Raw genomic sequence first — 20,204 nt, 5'->3', positions numbered from 1 at the left:
CCTCCCATCAATAGGAACGTTTAACAACAAGAACAAAAAAAAATAAGGCAGGGGACAAAATTTTGGGTAAAAATTACGTTTAAAAAAGGATGATAATTTCCCTGTTCGGACGTAGGCCGGGTCCCACCTATAGAAAAACTTTCATTAATAATAACTAAAATATTCCTGAATGAAATCCCGTGGGTCAATTTTGAAAAATATTTAGAGAGAGCCGGCCCCAAACGATATTGTAACAGCGGTTAGGAGTACTATACGGTTTCAATCCCAATCTGCCGTAGGTATTACAGTAACTCTGACGTTATTTTATTAATATACAATTACGTATTCTTAACTCGGGATGAACTACGTAACGTAATAAGCATTAAAATGCGCCTGAACCGAAATTATAACAGAATGAGCCAAGGGAACTGTCCGAATTTTTGCAACCCCCCCAAAAAAAACCTTTAGCTTAGTATTCCAAAAGGGGAAATTTTTTATGCCAGGCGACGACTCAATTTCCCCTGGGTGCTATAGATCAGGGCACCGCACCGATAGTGTATTCGTTTTAGCAATCAGAAGTATATTAACAATAAATTATTATTATATTTTAAATATATGACGGTGTAGTTGAAAATATGAACCTTTGCTAAACTCTACGGTGCTTATTTTGAAATGTAACGTATGATAATTTCGCGTTACTCTACTTCTAATAGAATACTAAAAACTCTACCTTCAACCATTCAGTGCATTCGAAATTTAATTTTCGTCACACAATTTTTTTCCACCCACGTGTTCGCAATCCTAGCACGCGCGTACCTGTTCGCATTTAGTCTAACACTCGCTTTAAATACCACCACTAACTTAATTAAATCGAGATTAATCTTAATTCAGTAAAATTTTAAGTTTAATTTGTAAATTAAATTTCTGGAGATCAGTACAGTAGCTGTTTTACCAGATCATTTCTACTGCTAGTTGGGTTATGCAAACGAAATTATGCCCTTTTTTTTATTATATTTTACCCTCCCTGACCCTCGTAAAAAGCCAGGGCTAGTCTGGCAGGCTGGATAAGTTGACCTACTCATTCACGTCATCCGGAATAAGGCGTGGAACGTGCCCAACCTCCTGGCCCCCATTTGGGTCACTTAAGACCATTGACGTAAAAGGAATAAAAAAAAACTTGTATGACGCTGGTACCGGTCATTCTTTCACCACGAGGATAAGGGAAGCGGTTAGAAGGTCATAGACTGACATTTAGAAATTTGTACCACGAATATGGCCAATGGTCAGTACAGTGTCAGAAGTAGTAGATGGTCAATACAGACCAACTTTCGTTATTTGAACCAAGAAACCTTTTTTATACAAGTAGAAACTGGCATTAAGGTGTTTTTACCTTAAGTTATGAACTGGACACATGGGTATATCCACTCCAGAGATCAGAACTAGACTTAAAATATAACAACACGTGGTAGCGATGTTAATGCCGAATACACAAACCGTCAGCGCCCAAGGTATATGCTTGGGGGTAACAAGATATACGAGCAGGGGGTAAGGGGCTTGTGGCCCCACTAGATATTTTATACCCATGATGGTAAGGGAGAGGGAGCGGGCCTGGTGAAAGTACAGTACAATACATTGGGGGGGGGGGCGCACGCACTACCAAATTTAACGTCGCCCTAGAACCCAAATTCTGTCAACCGGATAGAATTTCATAGTTGCGTAAAAGTAAGGTGTATATATGTGGATGGTATAACTTGGTGTAGTAGGTACAGTCCTGGGAGTTGTATAAATGCATAGCATGGCCGCTATATCGATTTATGGCGCTGCCAGCGGCTAGTTCAGTTTTTGGCATCTTTTTCTGCGTCGACCCACGCTGCATAATTAATAAGGACCTCGCGGTCCCGGTGAGAGTAGTATACTATTTCCAGTCCACCGTTCCCCGTTCCTTCCACCTCCACCACCTCCTCCTTCTAAAGTTAATTAAACCTCGTGAATACACGTGCTTTGCAAACTTTAAATCCAAACCCCTCCCCCCCCGCCAATCTTCCCCCGCCTTTTATGGTACGTTCTTGGTTTGATATATAAAGGACTAGTATACTATTAAAAGTGTGGAATAATTAAGTTCTTCAATTTTTTTGAAAATTTCCCTTTTTCATTCTGTAATTTTTGTTTTGAAGTTATTGTTATGTTAAGGCTTAAGCTCATAATGTTTTAAAAATCGTTCCCTACAATGCCTCGTAAAATCAAGGTTTGTACTGACACCAGACGTGGGCCAAATTTCGATATAGCAAACTTGTGGTTTTAATTATGACACTGCCCCTTTAACAGAAGTAAAAATGTACTATACTAACTATAGTTCCACTACCACTACCACCACGTGTCTGTAAGGAACGTTTTCCCCAGTTATAAATCCTTTAGGACGGCCATAGTCTCTCGTGTATATTTGGGGAGAAATTGCGTAGAAAAGCGAGTAGCGGGCAGAAGGGTTCCTTCTTCGTACACGAAGAACAGAGCTTTAACGATATAGTTTCGCCTCCGTAACACGTTTTGCACTTATTTCTATTCTCGTTTTTAACTGTTCCCTCAGGATTTTTAATTCAGAGTCAGAACAGCCAATCCGGCTCCCTCTTTCATAAGACAGCTAGCTATGTAGGCTGAAAGAGATTCTTAAAAGTACTCCCACAAATATCAGTATAGGAAAATATGAGCTTACGAAATTATAAGGTACGCATTTTAGTATCGCTTTAGCACGCGATTTCCCCCCCCCCCTCGAATAGACCATTTTGACAATGGACTTTTATCACGTTAAATTTTTAAAATATTTTAAACTTGATAAAGGCGGGGAGAAAAACGGCTGTATTATTTAATCGAATCCGCCTTAAATAAAACAGAAGAGAGAGTGGTGGTAATCTTCGTTTTCCGTTTTCATCCCAAAGTCTTTATAACTTTTGGGGAAACAATCATCATGGGGATTTTTTTCGGGGAAAGGAGCAATTTTTCCCACTCATCTTTTTTTATATTCCCTATTCAGCTTGGCTCATACTCGCTGAGCTCTCCTATACAAAGAATAATAAAAAAGAAGAGCAAAAGGTTAAAGCGATGAAATTAAATATTTTACTTTCTAACCCCTAGTTCGCTCTCTCGCTCGACCTCCCCCCCCCCTTTTTTTCCTTTCCTTATTGTTCTTACAAGAAAACGGTACAAAGAGGAAAAGAATATAAAGCGTTTTTCTTTTCTCATTTTATAAAATTTTAACTTTTTGGCCCAAAAAGAAAAAAAAAGTATATATTGTCATTTTGCTAGATAGAAGAAAGGAAAATTTCATTATATTATATCTTTGCTTCACTTTGGTTGATGCTGGCTGGCAGTTCTATAAAGGACATTAGTTTTTACATGACCCTCTCGTCAACCCTTTTACGAGCACCCAGAGCTTTTAATTCCATTAAAGAACGCACTTTATTTAGTTTAATGTTATAACGCTATAATATTAAACTGAAATTTTAATAAATAAGTTAATTTTTATTTAAATCTTATTTATTTATTAATGTCATAAGCAATAGACAGACAATTTCGAGATATTCCTATACTCCTTCCAGTCCCCCTATTATAATAATAGCTACTTATTCGATGAGTGTTTGATATTTAAAATTGATTTTACGGGGGGGGGGGGGGCGTAGCGTTAAGCTAACTTAACTTTATCAAAGTTTATTTATTTTTGCACGGTTGTTGATTAGACAGTTGTACACTATAGCTAGCTACTCACTAGCTAGCTTCGGTTGATTAAGCTGTCGTTCAATAGAGATTAAACTAACGCGCGTAAGGCCAACGGTAGGGGGGGAGGGGATATACCTATATATACTCAACGCGCTCCGAAACCCTCAAACTAAACCCCCCTTACACCCACACACCCACCTACCCCAAATGTAAACAAGATTAACACCTATCTGCGAAATTTGGTGTCGGAACCCAACAGTTCGGTGCGTTGCCTGGCTGGCTTAGTTTGGTTTCTCGAGGTGCTGCGCTTGCTTCTCCACATGGATTTGATAAACAATTCGATCGCGCGGGCGAACCGTGAAACACCGTACCCGTATTTCAGGGTGTAAACAACAAGGTTCCCCCCCCTCTCTCCTCTCGTCAAACAAGTCGCGGGTCCTTGACTCGTCTCCAACGTACGATAAAATCGACGTTTTAATTTCGTTTAGCTGATTTTATATTTACCGCAATTTACTACTACTCCTCGTTGTATATACCCTACATTTATTTATTTATTTCGAAGTTATGCAATGTTTAATTTCTTTTTAAATAATTCCCTAACTTTTATTGGTCCCACTTTCACCTTAATAATTAATTAAAAACTAGAGATTATTTTGATATAATCCTGCAGAGGGGGACATGGTATTCTATTCTAGAAATATTTTTGGTTTTTGTGGTAGGAATAGTTAGATTTTTTGATTCTGGGAACCATTGACCTGGTACAATGGTACATCTTCGTGTCACTGAGTACTGACACTGGACACGCGGCAGTTGTATTTCTTAACCTCTCTATTCTTTGGAATATAAGATACAAAACGCTGAGAAGGGTCCTCTAGTTTTCATCTGAGAAAATACAGTATTCGTACAATGAAGATTTTTGGTTGGTTTGAATTTAGCGGTGAGAAAGCAAATATTTTTGTTCCCAAAAGTAACTCGAATTCTATTATACTATATAGGGTAGAAAAATATTTGGACGAAAGGGTTACATTTTTGTGGTGGGACAAGGCGACGGGAGCATCGGTTTCTAGTTTACATTAGCAAACTCGGGCCTAATTGAAAATCTGCATATTGCTCTAGGCTTCCCCCCCCCCATCCAAGTAGCTCGGCTCATGCTCGTCTATATATATTCAGGATGGTACGCCGAATTGAGGAGAAGCGTGTATTTGGAATCTCTTACGGGTATATACGCTTTGCAGCGAATTCGCTCTTAACGCCTGGACGAACACACGCTCCGTCCGACTCGAGTTTCTCGGCTCGCCAAATTAGTTAGACCTAAACTCGCTGGAGCATCGAAGCTAGCGTCTCTACTCTAGCGTCTCTCGTCATTCCGTACCTAAGCCTAACCTAGGCCTAACCAGTTCTAAGCCTAAACGCGCCGCTCTCCTCTCTCTCTATCTTTTGCCCCTGGAGATCTTTTCTCGAGTGACAGCTTGAATATATTTGCGCCACCAATTCTCCTTCGTCGCTATCTTTTCCTGGAAACTAGAGGAATTTTCCGCTTTCCCTCGGGGTTAACTTTGTAATTAGGCCTAGCTGACCGCGAAAATGTCGGCGTTCCACGCTTTTAATCTATACGTTTACCTAAAGAATCGCTATAATGACAAAATATGCCCAATTCAAACGAATACCGAAATGGGTACTCCGCACTCCAGACAATAAATTGTTTAAAATTTGTTAAACTTCGTTGGTTCAAAACGATTTGAAAGCCTGTATAGTTTGAACACGGCCTAGTACTTATCTAAGCTTTAGATTAAAAAAAAAGTAAATAAATGTTTAATGTCATAAACAAAGCAACAAAAAGGGCAATTTAAATTTAACATAAATATGCATTTTCAGTTTATTTTTGCGGAAGTGTTATAGCCAATTTGTTTGATGGGCTGCTTATGTAAAGAATCTAGGTTAAATCGTACGTAATACGTAACCAATGGTGGCGCTTATAAGGGCACAAACGGAGCGGGTTAAGGACGTGATTTTAATAAATTAGTTGGAGAAATTTATCGCCATAATATTTTCACTCTTTCTAGAGAGGAATATTTGTTTAATATTGTACGCTTGGTCACGTGATAAGCGCGTACGCCGTTTCGTGTCTAAACGACCTGATTTTCAGTTGGAAACTACTTAAAACCGTCGTTAAGTCTCGTGGAAGATGAAAGAGCCTCGTTAATTCAATGGTAAATTGTTGATATAATGCCATATATATAATTACGGTTAGAGCGCGCCCGCCCGCCCGGCTAAGGACCTTGAAACTTTGAGACTTCCGCCGCCGTAATATATGGCCGAAGAGATAGTGTCCAACCATTTCATCCAAAGTAAACACAAACCAGTCCAAGACTCTGATAAGTTTGGTTTGGCCCGCGACCGAGGGATTTGGCATAGATATCAGAAACATCTTCCTTGGTCTAACAGAACCTTTGTCGTTGCGAATTAACTCTTAAACGGACGTGAAAGGTTATCTAGGTTATTGACTTATTTATTTCTGATTTCTATGAGCGGTTGTATTCACGGGAAATGGGAGGATAGGCGTGGGACAAGACAAGATTCGTCCAGCTTTATGATTTTTCCTTTTGACAAACAAGTAAACGTCTCTGACGTAAGAAAGAACTTGACCAAAGCAAAGGCGTCAGGACGGATTGCCCTATAGACGCTGCATTGTCGTATTTTCTTTCTCGGGTGCGTGCATGGTGCTTGCTGGACTTTCTTCGGGTATGGTACCTCCTCCGGGAGTCCTAGACTGCAAAGCCGGCCATCGTTTAGGGACTTAAGACAAAAAGGAGAGTTAAGAAGCGTTGTCGCTCCTTTTTTGGTTGTCTGGGGAGGGAAGGGAGCTATAGGCTCTTGATCTAAGGTTATGGCTGTTCCCCCAGGAGAGAGTTCAGTCCAAAGTAGACTCCGTGGTAGGCCTATAACTAAAAGGATGGGAGACCAAAAAATGCGCTTGTAACCCAGATTTTTAGCGATGTCCCACGATGTCTGTGGCGTACGTTGTATTTTACTTTATCGTTGTAGTGGTTTAGTATTCGATGAAACTCGCAAGTACTCGAGGTTTTGTAACTTACCTTTTGCCAAACGTCCTTCGAAGAGCGCGTATGGTTTCGCGACACTTGGGTAAATGATGACGCGATTTGTTATTTAGTTGGGTTGTGATATCAAGGTTCGTGTCATCTTGTTGGATTTTTATTCCCGCGACTTTGCGCTTTGTAGAAATAAAGAAAATCTGGCAGGCAAAAACGAGGGCCGTTTGTATGCGAGGGCTCTCGCCCCTTTTAAGGGTCCTACTTGGCCCGACCGTCGACCGGCGCGCGGGGTGTATTATCGCGATCACCCGTTTTGCACGCTTCAAGGCCTCGATTTAAGGAGCTCAACTCGCTCGTTGTTATGCGAGATCACGTTCGCCTATATATTCGCCAACCCCCCTCTCTTTTGTCCAGCCCAATCCCCCCCCTCCCTTCTAGACCAGCTAGACACGAGACCGGAACGTTAAAAATCTTCTTCTTTTTCCCCCGTTTAAAAGATATGAAAATTTTCCAGTCGAAAAAATAGGAAATAGCTAGGATCTTCTTATCCAATCTAGACGGATCCAATCCCAATCCTCGAAATATTCAAATATACCCAATTTGACTTTTATTGAAATCGTTCTTCCCAACATCTCCAAGTCGCCCGGGTGCAATTTGAACTTTGATCTGGAATAGAAATTAAACCAGGGAAAGCGTGAAAAATTTAGGTTTATCGAGGTTTATGACTCGTAGCGTAATTGCTTTAATAAGTAAATAAGTATACTTAGGAAAATTAATCCTTTTTAGGGCAAAATCTTTGAACTTCGAACTAAAAGAGGGAATCAGAAGGTTCATAGATTTGTGACCTAAATTTTATTAATGTTGTAAATTACTTTCAACATGAAATTAACGAATATGGGAAGTAGAGAGAGAGGCAGAGAAAGGCTTGTTTTGATATAAAACTTTATTCACCTTCGCCCCGTAACCCATTCCGAAAACGTAAATATATCAATTTTCAGTTCCAGTTTGATGTCACCATCTATCTACTCCGATTTTAGTTTTCTGTGGCTGAATATAAACGAGGACTTGTTTTAATTTATGACAATTTTTTTTATCGTCAAAGGGAGACCTTTGTTTTCGTTAGCTTCGGAAGTCCCGTTGCAATTTAAAGATCGGGTTACCACTAAGGGACTTTGGCTCTGTTTTTTTTAATCGTCTAGCACTCTAGATTTTTAATATATTGAATGTTTGATTTAAGCGATTGAATGATTTGACGGAAATGAACTGGTTAATTGTCAAATTTTAAATGGACTTGTCATCAAATTGATCACCGTATTATATAGTAATCGACATGTTTTCACCTCGAATAAATTTTAAATCATACACTTAATTAATGTATACCATGTTTTGGATTTTAAAAATATATTTGAAATATTTATATTCATTCTATTTATTATACATCATTTTCGAAGCGTCTATATGTGGTCTAGTCTCGTGTGTATATGTTCGACAGTATATAAAGTATAGTCTTAATCCCTTGTACATGTATTCTCGTGTAACGCCACGTGACATTGTACATTCGATCATTCCCTCCTTCAAAACTGGAGCACGAGGCAAATAAATTACAAAATATTATCGCGCTCTCTTGTATATTTCCATATATATAGCGCGAGATAAACAGTGTCGATCGCTCGTTAAAGGGACACTGAAACTCACCAGTTATTTTTCATATTAATATCTCATCAAATATCTAATTCCTTTTGAAAATAGGAAAAAGTTTAAAAGTTATTTTGATTGTACGCGCGTTTAAGTATCTCTTTAAGTTTTGACACCATCATCCTTGCGATGATTTGAATCGTTTCGTTAGTCGTATCAGTTACGTATCCGAGATATTATATCTCGTATAAATTTGAGAGTTATTATTATGAAGTTTCAATATATTATCCGATCCTTACACGTACCTATGTAAGCCGTATAAAAATATTCGTATAATATTGCCATATATTTAAAGTTGGGGGACGAACCACCTGTTATATATCTTGTGACTTAAATCATACTTGGCTGCATACATAGCGAAACCTTGTCAAATTCGAACTCACCGTCCCGGGTTCACAGCTGCTGTAAACGGCGGTGTTTCTGAGAATCCCGAGTATACCCTATTTGTCATCATTGAAATATACACCTAATATACCCGTTTTCAAATTCATTTGCACAATAATAATATAAATGTTCCTTATAACTTATACATAAGTTTCACTAACCAATATGTCCTTCAATATTATATATTTGCAGAATGTAATTCAACCTCCGTGCTGCCTTTGAACTTACTATAAGAACGAATTGGGAAAATCTAATTTTCGATGGCTTAAGAATCTACCCGGAATTTCAATTCAAGTTGGTGAGTCTTTCAAAGAAAAAAATATATTCAATAATTTTTTTTCTGAGGGGAGGGGGGAATGCGAAGGAAGTAAAAAATCTCATTAGACTTAAGCCTATTTTATTTATTATTCCAAGTTACTGTACGACAAAATTGAAAGGGAAAAAAAAGAGTGTAATTCAATCTCTTTACCGAGTTGATCAATTCGTATTCAATTCCCGAATTTATTTTGCACTGTTGAAGTTGGGTAGTAGACTATACGCCATTCTCAATCGAAATGGTCTATATTTTAGAGAATATTTGACATTCTTACCACGATATTTTACTCCCACGGCTATTTTAGACAGTTTTTTTAGACCGGTGACCTTCCACACACCGGTCTAGATCGAGGCACGCTCCTTCTCTTGCTACTTTGAATCAAACTTGTATTTTTTTTTTGTTTTGTTTTATTCGCTGCTGCACCCGAAAACCACCAGGATATATTCCATCTCTTATATTGATCCGAATAATATGACGGTAAAACACCCAGCGGGGAATATAATATCTATTCGAATTTAATATAAATAATATATACCAAAACAAAGGGTTAAAGAGACTCGATCTGGCCCACCATAAGATAAAAGTTTGTCATTTGTAGTAAAAACACTTTAGTAATATTCCAGCACTATCAATGAAACTTTCTGTAAGTAAAATTAGAGTCTGGACCTTTTAACATAATACTAGATGGGCTGGAACTTAATTACAAAAATTTTCTTTGCCCAACTTACGTAAGGACCCAAAAGATGATATTTTCTATTTCAAAAAGAAATTGTTTTGACAGAAACTTTTTGGCTCAACTTTCTTAAGACTATATATATATATACTTTGTATTTGTCCCCTTAGGACTAGTACACTTGATCTTATTTGAGTTAGTTCCGTTTTAAAAGTGAAGGCAGTAGCCAGCAACCAGAAAGCTTAACCCTTTTTTTTCTTCATCTTTTCTTTAGTGGGGTGGTGGGGGGGGGAGGGTCAACCAGGGAAAATATCAAACCCAAAAATACTTCTGCTTTTTTGCGCCCCCTGAAGCCAATCTCGAGTTTTGTTAAATCGTTATAACCGTGCAGGAGTCTTCTCCACTTCTTTTTTTTTTACGGAAAAGTAGAAAACAGTTTTTTTCCGTCACAATTTAAGTTTTTGGGGATGTGGGCTTTATAGAAAATATACCAGAGGAATAGGAATTTGTAGGGAGATTGGCGACATAAACACTTTTATCTCTAAATCTTATTCGTGGTCTTCTTCTGATGTTAGTGAGTTGATTTTAGCCTTGCAGCAGCTTCAATAGACTAATAGCCACGTTGACTCTATTGCTTTAGAGGGGGGGGGGTCGCATTATCGTCTGCTTGATTCAGGGTTAAGATTGAACATCCGGTATTTGCATCCAAAGACGTCAGATAGGACTGCATAGTTTCCATTCCTCTTGAAATCATATCTAACGTCTTTGTTAGATATTCCTTCTTATGGCAAGAACACCAGACTCCTCCTATTTTTACTCCCCATTTTTGAAAAGGTCAGCTCCCATTCCTGTAGTTTTATTTTCTGTTCGGGCATAGGTAAAGCTTGTACAACTTCAAAGGTTGTTGGTTGAAAAATCCCTCGCATATGAAAAAAAAAACGGAATAGGGATTTTGGGAATGGAGAAAGCGAGGTATATGGAAGGAAACACAATAAAAAAAATCTACAGGCTTCATTCAAAGCTTTCTATAACTGTACTCGCCATGAAAGCCCTCTCCTTTCTTTCTTTCGTTCTTTTTCTCCGCGACGCTCGCTCGCTCGCTCGGGGAAGATTTTTCAATTGGAGAAAGATTGAAGTTTGCACTTGGCGGTGAAAAGAGGATTTAGCTTGCCCCCTCCCCATATAAACCTGTACTAGAATTTACTAGAGAGGGTCCCCCTTCTTGAAGTATAGTGCTTTAAAGTCGGAACTCCACCATCAAATTGAGCTCCAAATGCATCGCCTTAAAATATTTAGTGATGGGTTTCAGTGTGTCACGAGGTGCACCGTGCACTTGGTAAATATCACATCTTTCTAATGTGTAAGATTGAAGCCTGGGACTTTGATTTTGTAAAAGATATATGGGAAAAATCCTTTGAGTTTGTTAAAGCCTTATTTCTTCCCCATTTAAGGATACTAAATACTTTGAGTTACAACAACGCAATCTCTTAGTAGTAATGACCACCCAGATAGACATGGATCCAAGATGGCGACCATGACGTCATCCCAAAACTCAAACCAAAAATCCAACCGAAACTTTGACAAAAATTTAAAACGTCATGGTCGCCATCTTGGATCCATGTCTATCTGGGTAGTCATTACTACTTCTCTTGAAATTTTAAGATTTTGAAAAAAAGATATGTTTTTTCTTTAACTTTTTACGCGATTTTCTCTATATTGCAATGTTTTTCGAATACTTCGATGAAACGTGGTGTATCCACTCTTAAAATTCTGAAATTACTTCTAAAATTAATTTGAGGGGAGTGGGTAGCCCCTCGAAGATTACTTCAAAAACCCCGGTAAAATAGTTACGTAAGGAAAGGGCTACAAAATTGGGAAAAAACTTGTGTGTAAAAATCTCCGTAACCTTTTTTTTTTTTTTTTTTAAGTTCTTTTCAATTCGGAAGGGATTTTCTACCTACCCTTCGCGCAATATGTTTTTCCCCCAAGTATAAAAAATATTAAATTACGTTTTCCAAGCGAATTTAATTTCTCTTTATTAAAAATGAGCGGGGGAGGGTAACCAAAATTTGCGAGAGATTTTCCTCTCTTCCGAAACCCAATATTTAATTTTAATGCGCAAATAAAAATCAAGAGAGTTTTTGTTAAAAAAGTTTAAAAAAAGTTAATTTTTAAACAAGCTTTTTCAAAATGATATCAAATTATTAAAAAAAGAAAAACTTTATAGAATTGGGGAGAAATTCAAAGTTTAAAGTATGAAATCAGACTTTTGTCAAACTCAACTTCTAAATTTCGGTATAATAAAATGTATAGAATTCTTAGAAATACGCGACTTATTAGTAAAATTCGTAAAACGGAGGACTTCATTAATGAATTTTTCATTTGCGAATATAAACTTTGGGGAAATATCTCGCGGTACAAACAAGAAACATTGTAAACAAAAAAATTTGTTATTTTGAGACCGAAATTTCTGAAAGCTTTAATATTGATCTATTCAAAAATATTTGTCAGTTTAGAATTTCGATATTTACTACTTCAACTCGCTTTACAAATAAACAAATATAGATAGGAGAAGACGCGCAAATACGAAACCCTTCCGATCTAGGTAGTCCTTTTCAGTAAATTTGACTCAATCTGAAGCGATGTTTATACCTAATGCAAAATATGATATTGATGGAATGCCTAAGAGAATTTAGACGAGACCAGACTAAACTTATTTTTCGGCCCTTTCCCCGGCTCTTTTGTGCCTTTCTCTCGTCTGGGCTACCAATAAACACTCGTCTGAAAGGATTCCAGTTGAGTAACAAAGTTTCTCTCTCACTCTTTCTAGAATATTAGCTACAAAGATAAATATTTTGCGCTTACAAGCTTCTATAGTTCTCAGTTAGGCCTAACCACGCATATACGTCGCTGGTCCACTCGGCTAAGCTCTACTAAGTATTACCACCGTTCTCCAAGGAAACCTTTACCTTTCCCTACCTTTTACCCTATTCGGTGTCCCAAAACTGGTCATAGACTAGAATAGAAACAAAACTTAGGAATCTCAGACGAATTTCTCCAGTTTATTAGCTAGAACTAAAAGGAATCTCATTCTGTACCTATTTGGCGTTGAGTAATTTCAACTAGAATGGTAGACTCGTCTCTTTTGTTTAGGGACAGGTGAAGTTGGTTTAGAATATGTAATTCGTTGGTTGCTCGGCCTTGAGACGGCACGAAATTGTTATATCTAGTTGCAATCGTAGAATGGTTGAATAAATTGCCGTTATTGCGGATGTTTTAATATATATTTTAGTGTCATTTTAGGGCTGAATTTCAGCGTATGTGTGTAAGGGTTTTCTCTTCGCGTGTTAACTCTACCGAGTGCTTTTAAAGGCGCGAAAATTTATCTTTTCTTTATTTGGGAAGCTACTATCAAATTCTTTTCAGTTCATTTCACTCTTAGTATGCTTTAGGTTAGGCCTAATTTTAATATCAAAAGTTCATAATCAGAAAATAAACATTCACCCCACGAAAATCAATTTTTCAAATTGGGGGCATTTTGAGGAAGTTAATTTACTTACTTCCAGTTAAGTACTTCCGGTTAAGAAAACGTATGGTACGAACCTAGGTTTAATCCAAACTTGGGATGGTCTGTATTTCTGTGGCAACTGTGTATGCACATTTCTTAGTTATATGTTCACCTTCCGGGTTTTAGTCGAGCTGTTTTCCCGATACGAAATTATTAAATTTTCTTGTTTTTATTTGTTAAAAAGTAAATATTGATCAGCGGCAGGCCGACAATATGTTGGTTTTCACGGTTAGCTAGAATTTTAAAGTATATTATATATGTGACTTTAAAGGAATTTTACCTTAAATATGTTAAATATTTAGAATATTTTTCCGATGTTTGCTTATTTTTATGTTTTAAAATTATCCAAGTCTACTTTGAGACTCTGCATATGGTTCTTATCATTGTTAATATTTAAATTTACGTTGTAATTTAGGCAGAGCTAGTTTGTCCAAATATATTATTTTATTACGAAGTTCTGTTTACTGAGAATCTTTATTTCAACAGTCTATGTGGCCTAGTTTCGAAAGATTTTATGTACTGGAGCATTTGGTTTCTTTCGTACGTACGTTTTTGTTAGAAATTGGGACTGAAATATTGATATGAAAATTTAAAATAGTTAAAAAAATATACTGTACACAGCCATCCATAAACCGCATTAAGTTTTGCCAGAGCTCTGACATTGCAAAATTGGCCATGGAAACACAGCTCTGTTCTTAGCACATCACCCCTTTTCCTGAAAACTTGTGTAGTAGATGCGGCAGACATATCGAAACTCCGTTAGACCCGTTAACATAATAATACAATTGAGAATCACTTGTAGTGGATATGATAATCGTTCTACGCATTACACTTTACACCGAAAGAAATAGGATGTTAACCCTATCCCCCGTTTAAGTAACGCTGCAATGATATAATGTTTCGTTAGCGATATATTCTCGTATTCTTGGTAGAATAGGGCTCGATTTCTCTGGAAATTCAGCAAGCCGACGCGTGCAATAGCTGCTTGCCAAAATTTCCATTTCGAATATGATATTCTATATAGAATGTTAGATACCCCTTTTCCTTCTGGGAAAAGCGAGAAGAACGGCTTGCTCGCCCCATTCTCCGTATCTTTCAGCGGTAGATTAATACCGAAGTTATAAAATTCCGACAAAATTTGATAGAATTGAGATGATAATGGAAATAAGGAAATTTTACATTCAAAGAAAAAGCATTTTTCTTAATAACTTTGGTTTAATCTATTTCTTAATCTAGCATCCATATATTTCCATATTCGGAAATTCCGCTAGCCGATCCGGCTTCCCTTGTATAATTATATGTCTTAGTCTACCACCACCTTGCCTTCTGCCCCATCCGGTGCACCCGCCCCCCCCTCTCCCTTCAAATAGTTAAGACGTTTATACGCTGGTCGCTTATATTGGTTTAGTTCAAATCAGTGTCATCCTATTCTCAATTCGCATTAATAATATCTGTTACAGTGTTACTCGTTACCTATATCTCCCTCCGACTTCCCCCCTCCCGCTTGCAAATCGATTGTCAATAAACGCCTTTATAATGTCACTTGAAAGTAATATCGGGATTTAAGTATTGGACATCATTCAAAGATACGGAGTCCTTAGATAAACAATACTTTAGTTTAAATTTATCGTATTCTTCGAATTATTGGGAATGTCAATTTTCACGACATATGTCCTTTAAATTTGGTAATTAAAGTACTGGTCTCTTTTAAGTATTGTTATTAGGTTTTATTCATTTAGCACCACAAGAAACACCCCAAAATCCCAGAAAATTTCAGCTTGGAATATTGGCGTCTCTGAACTTAGGCAAATGTGACCTCGTCGCCAAGTACGTTGCCTCGTCCTTGTAGTTATAGTTCCCTTAGTTCGTTAAGCTTTTGGCGCTGTTGGATAATAAGGAGCGAGGGGATATGGTGTAGAATGGCCAATAAGGTATTGGCCAGCGTGTCAATTACAAAACTGGAGCGCTTGATAAGCCTCGCCGCTTCAACCAACACGATATACGTGTACGGCCAAAGACAATGGGCCCAGCCTCTGTTCCGATTTTATCTCATTCTCATATATATATAGACGCATCATACCAACGACTCGAGTTTGTTAAAATTTACCTATGAATATTTTCGCCGTATCATTTAGTTTGTTTTCTAATTGGCTACAAAAACTACGCTAATTTTACGGTGCATTTACTTAGGTTAGATTAAGTACTTTTAGACTTAAGTTCGTGATTCGTGGGAGATATTGAATTAATTCGTGTGGAATATGGGATAGGGGAAGATGGTTTGCGAGGTCTCTGGAAACCGGAGATGGTCCAAAACTGTCGCTGTAAATACTGAGGGATGAGGATCAGAAGGATGGAGCAGAGCAACATCTCTCTGAGAAAGGACCGAGGGGAGATTTATACAAAGGTCCCGGGCCCTTGTTTACCGAGAAAAGCCGCTATATTCCTAAGCCTTTGCCAGAGACTCTTAGGAATATATCCCGAAAGCCGAATGTGGACTCTAGATGGATTCTCGCGTAGCCCTAATAGCATCTTGGACGTTAAGGCCCGGGTTTCCATCTTAACCCGTTAACTGTATACCTTCATAAATTCCTTATTACACTCGCTCGCATCTCGCCAACATCCGATCTTCGCGAATAAGCGGCGTAGCTCTCGATATTTGGAATTCTCCCTTAACGCTTTTCCCCCAAATGCGTACGTAGCTCCACTAACGTTCGGTAAATTTAATTCTGCAGGCTTATTACAGTATTTATTATCGTATTAAACGATCTTGATCAGTGATTACGGGCCCAGTATTTACGTCAGAAAACTTTAGAAAATTGACAGTCATTAGGAAGTTTTTAATTAAATTAATTTCGTTAATTTTAAATAATCCAATTTGGATTGTTTAATACTGAATGAGACAGACAGTTTTGGGCCTCTTAAACCAAAATTTATAGAGCGTAAGTTTGTTGTATCTTAAACAAGAAGTACATTACTCGAAGTGATCACATACTTAATTATACCAAAATCAAAAGAATTGGGCCCGAGAACCCCAACTTGAATGACTGAAAGATATAGACGTATCTTACGCCAATAACAAAAATATTTTGTCAGCGGAATTTAAACAAAGTACATATTTTAGTTAATTAGTAATTATATATGTACACATTCAGTTCTCTAATCTCGCTGAAATTAGGGTAAACATTGAAATCGACATAAATTCCTATTTTTGACAAGTTGGGGTTGACGGGATGGGGGGGGGGTAGAGAGAATGGGAGTTCATTATTATATTTAAATTGTCGACGAACACTTATCACAATTTTAAATTCATTTTAGTAGTATAAATATTTCCTGAACTTCACGGCCGGGGCCCCTTCATTCCCGGCCCCTGGGACAAATGCCTATACATTTTAATAGGCAATACTGACTGCTCATCACGGCCTAGTACAGCTTCTAATAATCTTTTGCATTGTTAGCAATATTCGCATCGCTGCAAAATCCTCTCCCGAGGCTTTCCTCCACCCCCCCCCCACTCCCCATCTCTTCCTTCTCCTCTTGAACTGAGCTTCGGCTTCTACTATTGTTGTCTCTCCAATTAAAACTATCATTAGTTAGGAAGAGGGCAAGCGAGAGAGAGAGCTAGAACGGGTCTCCGATTATACGGGAACCGAAACCCATTAGCTGATGCAAGATATTCCCAGCTTGCATTTCGGTAATACGCCGTGTATAAACGAGCGTAAGGTTTATTTATAATTATTGTCAGTCTTTGTATAAGTAATTTTATACAGAAAGGAATATTTCCTTGAAAGCACGTGGGAAACAGTTGGAGAAAAAGCTGGAAATGTCACACACATGGCGCTAAGAAAATGGCGGGAATGTGTTGTATTTTTCTTATTAAGGTCCTTGTTTCAGTTTTAGTTAGTGTTGCGTCTGTCTTACATCATCTAGTTTACTTTTGGCGGTATAATTGTAACAGTAGAGGCGGTAAAAGGGGAGGAGACTCGAGTTTTAAGCGGCTATCTAATGAAGCGAATAAAATTTGTCCCCTAAGGCATTGAAGGAAGGTCCACCCCCCCCCCCCCCCCAGTTTATTCTGGGTCCCTAATAATCATACGTACTATGCGGATGGATCCATCCATAATCACGCGCCATTCATATATTATTTTCTTTTAATAAAATTTATCCAAAATAGTCTTAATGATAAATCGGAGAAGCGTTATTAATTTGGGAAAGACCCGACCGGGTCCTTTTGGTTTCCTGATAAATGAGATCCTTTAGGGGATCGCCGCGGTGTCTTCAATATACTCCTTTAACTATGGCGGCATGTGCTTGAACGGGAAAATGGCCCTGGTCAGCGCTTATTTAAATATAGCCCCAGATATTATTAACACCCTACTTTGTTTTAGTCGTAATATTAAGGGCGATAGATTATCTACGAAGAAATTAAATATTTTAAATTTCCACAATATTAACTTTACAAGTTTATTAAAAATAATCTATTACGGCTCTTCCAAATTTTGCATGGCCAGTATATATAACATGGCGATTTGGGCCTGGTGATTTAATTACGTGGACGCGAATGTTCCATAATTAATTTTAATTATAATAAAAGCAAAATTGGTAGGGGTGATAATTTTCACTCTCGCGGGTTGTATTTCAGTTCACGCCTATTTTCCCGCACCCTGCTGGGACTAATTACCTCATTTCGTTCTAGTAATGGCCGAACTAAAGAACATTATTTTCATTTTAGCTATTGTTTAACATTAGTAATAAAAACGAGAACGTATTTAAGATTTAAGAACTCACGGTGGCTTTGCTTGAACGAAGCCACGAGGTGGAGTAAAATTCTTGGAATGTTCTTAGTTGCTAAATGGGTTTGTGATAAAACTAAATAATAGATTCAATACCAGTACGCTGAGTTTCCGAGTTTGTCTTTCTTTTTAGTCCGAATGTAAAAACATGCTCTAGCGTTTTAGATCATAATTAAAGTGATACGGGCAAAATGGGAATTCACATAATGAATAATAAACACCGCTAGCTTAAATTTACGATTTTTTTTACCTACGATTATTATTGTTTGAAGTGAATCAATTTTGAAGTTATATTTTATCACGTGATCACGTTTCCATATTTTCTATTATTTTATGATCCCTATTCGAGTAACGCTTACTTTCAGTTTTATCTACTTTGATTTATATTTCGTAACCCTCTCGTACGCCGTTTTTTTTTCTTGTATAACGATTTGAAAAGTCCATTTTAGGTTATAGCTGAAATCGCGAGTGGTTGCGGATAATTTAGAAAATGATTATTTCAAGCCTCGGAAGTGCATTAAGCATTTACATTACATTGTGTTTGGTCTTTAAAGGTACCTTCGCAAACGCCAGAACAGAAATCACTGACGAATCTCTAAATTTCCTTTTAATAAGTTTCACTCTGGTTTGTGAAGGCGCATTTATTACTCACGAGAAGAAAAACAATGGGGGCGAATTGTTTTCTCAGGGGGGAAATGTGTATTTTTCGTTTAATAGTCCGTATACAGTAATAGCTTGTAGAACGTGCGCTGAACCACTGGTCAAATTTTAACTTCCCACAAGTAGAGTATAGAGGTAACAGTCAATATTATAGGTTCTGTGCTTTTTTACAAAAAAGACAATTTATGATATCTCTTTTACGAATGGTATTTCTAATACACTCCTGAATGGAATCCCGGAGTGATTTATTAGCCCCTGGATGCAATCTAATCCATTTATTGACTTATTTCATCCTCTTAATTACTTATATATTCCGGCATTTTGTCTATTATAGTAAGAAAAAAAATACAGTAATGGCGCGGAACTTCCCGCTTTCTCTTAATGAGCCCGTTTATTTGAAAATTGTGACGAACGGTAAACAATACACACTAAATTACCATATATAAAAGGCTTGGGAGAGGTTGAAAAAGAAAAAAGAGGTTGGAGTACTCCTTCAGGGTGGAAGATAGGCCTGCACGCGAAGCACGGAGTGACCGTTTGCGCCTGCAGGGTCGTTTCCGTAACATTGGCCGGACCGTGTTTTTCAAAAGTGACTGGCTAACTGGCCATATGCACCATGCCTACTTTCACGCCCGTCAACCGACTAGCCATGTACGCTCATTAGGCAGACCATTCTCGAATGTGGAAATAACGGGCCTTAGAAGTAAACCAAACGGAAGTTTTGTTTTACCTAATTATTAGGGTGACCAATGGGTAGCTGTTTATCTTATGTAAAATTACTTCAGTTTAATATTCTTCTGGGGACGATGGTAGAAAAAGACTATTTAGGTATACTATATAGCTCTTAGGGGGTTGAATAATATTTTATTCATCAGGAATATTGGGCTTACCACCGAACCAGGGAAGAGTTGTGTTTTCTCTGTGGATCGTGCATGCATGCATGCATGCTTACTGTATGTAAATGTTATGTACAGTAAGGAACTAATGGTTTGCGGTATAACCGAACCAAACTGGATCGAATGTACAGAGAGACAAAGGCCTTAAGCATTCATCTGAGAAAAAGACAAATAGTTAAACCCTAACTCGCCTGCCGCCGCCATGTTTGTCTCCCTTAACCCCAAATAGTTGTAAGCACGACGACCATTGTACTGTTTATTTTAAGGGACTTGACCGGCCACGTGACTTTAGGCTTAATACTTGTCTATTTTATATAAAACTTAAGCCTTGGAGAAGTTTATCCGTATATGGTCTTCGTTATATTATTTATATTCCTTAAATGAATTGTTGAAACGTGAAAAACTTTTACCGGCTAAAAATGTTTTATTTAAAATCTCTATGATTAAAACTTCCCGAAGCCACGCCTAAATAATTAATG

General features: G+C 37.7%; 1 protein-coding gene across 6 annotated transcripts in view; it reads left to right on the top strand.

Moving 5' to 3' along the window:
• The window catches only part of Reph (Regulator of eph expression), a 312,486-nt gene that overhangs the window by 117,752 nt on the left and 174,530 nt on the right, over positions 1-20,204 (top strand). For all 6 annotated transcript variants that reach the window (XM_089841098.1, XM_089841079.1, XM_089841088.1 and 3 more), the window contains one exon: positions 9,015-9,120. The gene's annotated coding sequence lies outside the window, so the exon portion shown is untranslated. The remainder of the gene's footprint in view (positions 1-9,014; positions 9,121-20,204) is intronic.

Source organism: Phalangium opilio, unplaced genomic scaffold (assembly GCF_054372755.1).
Source record: "Phalangium opilio isolate 3A_F unplaced genomic scaffold, DU_Popi_V2 ptg000003l_1, whole genome shotgun sequence".
Lineage (NCBI taxonomy): Eukaryota > Metazoa > Arthropoda > Arachnida > Opiliones > Phalangiidae > Phalangium > Phalangium opilio.
The sequence above is the reverse complement of the archived record's forward strand: the minus strand, read 5'-3'. Positions and strand labels throughout refer to the sequence as shown.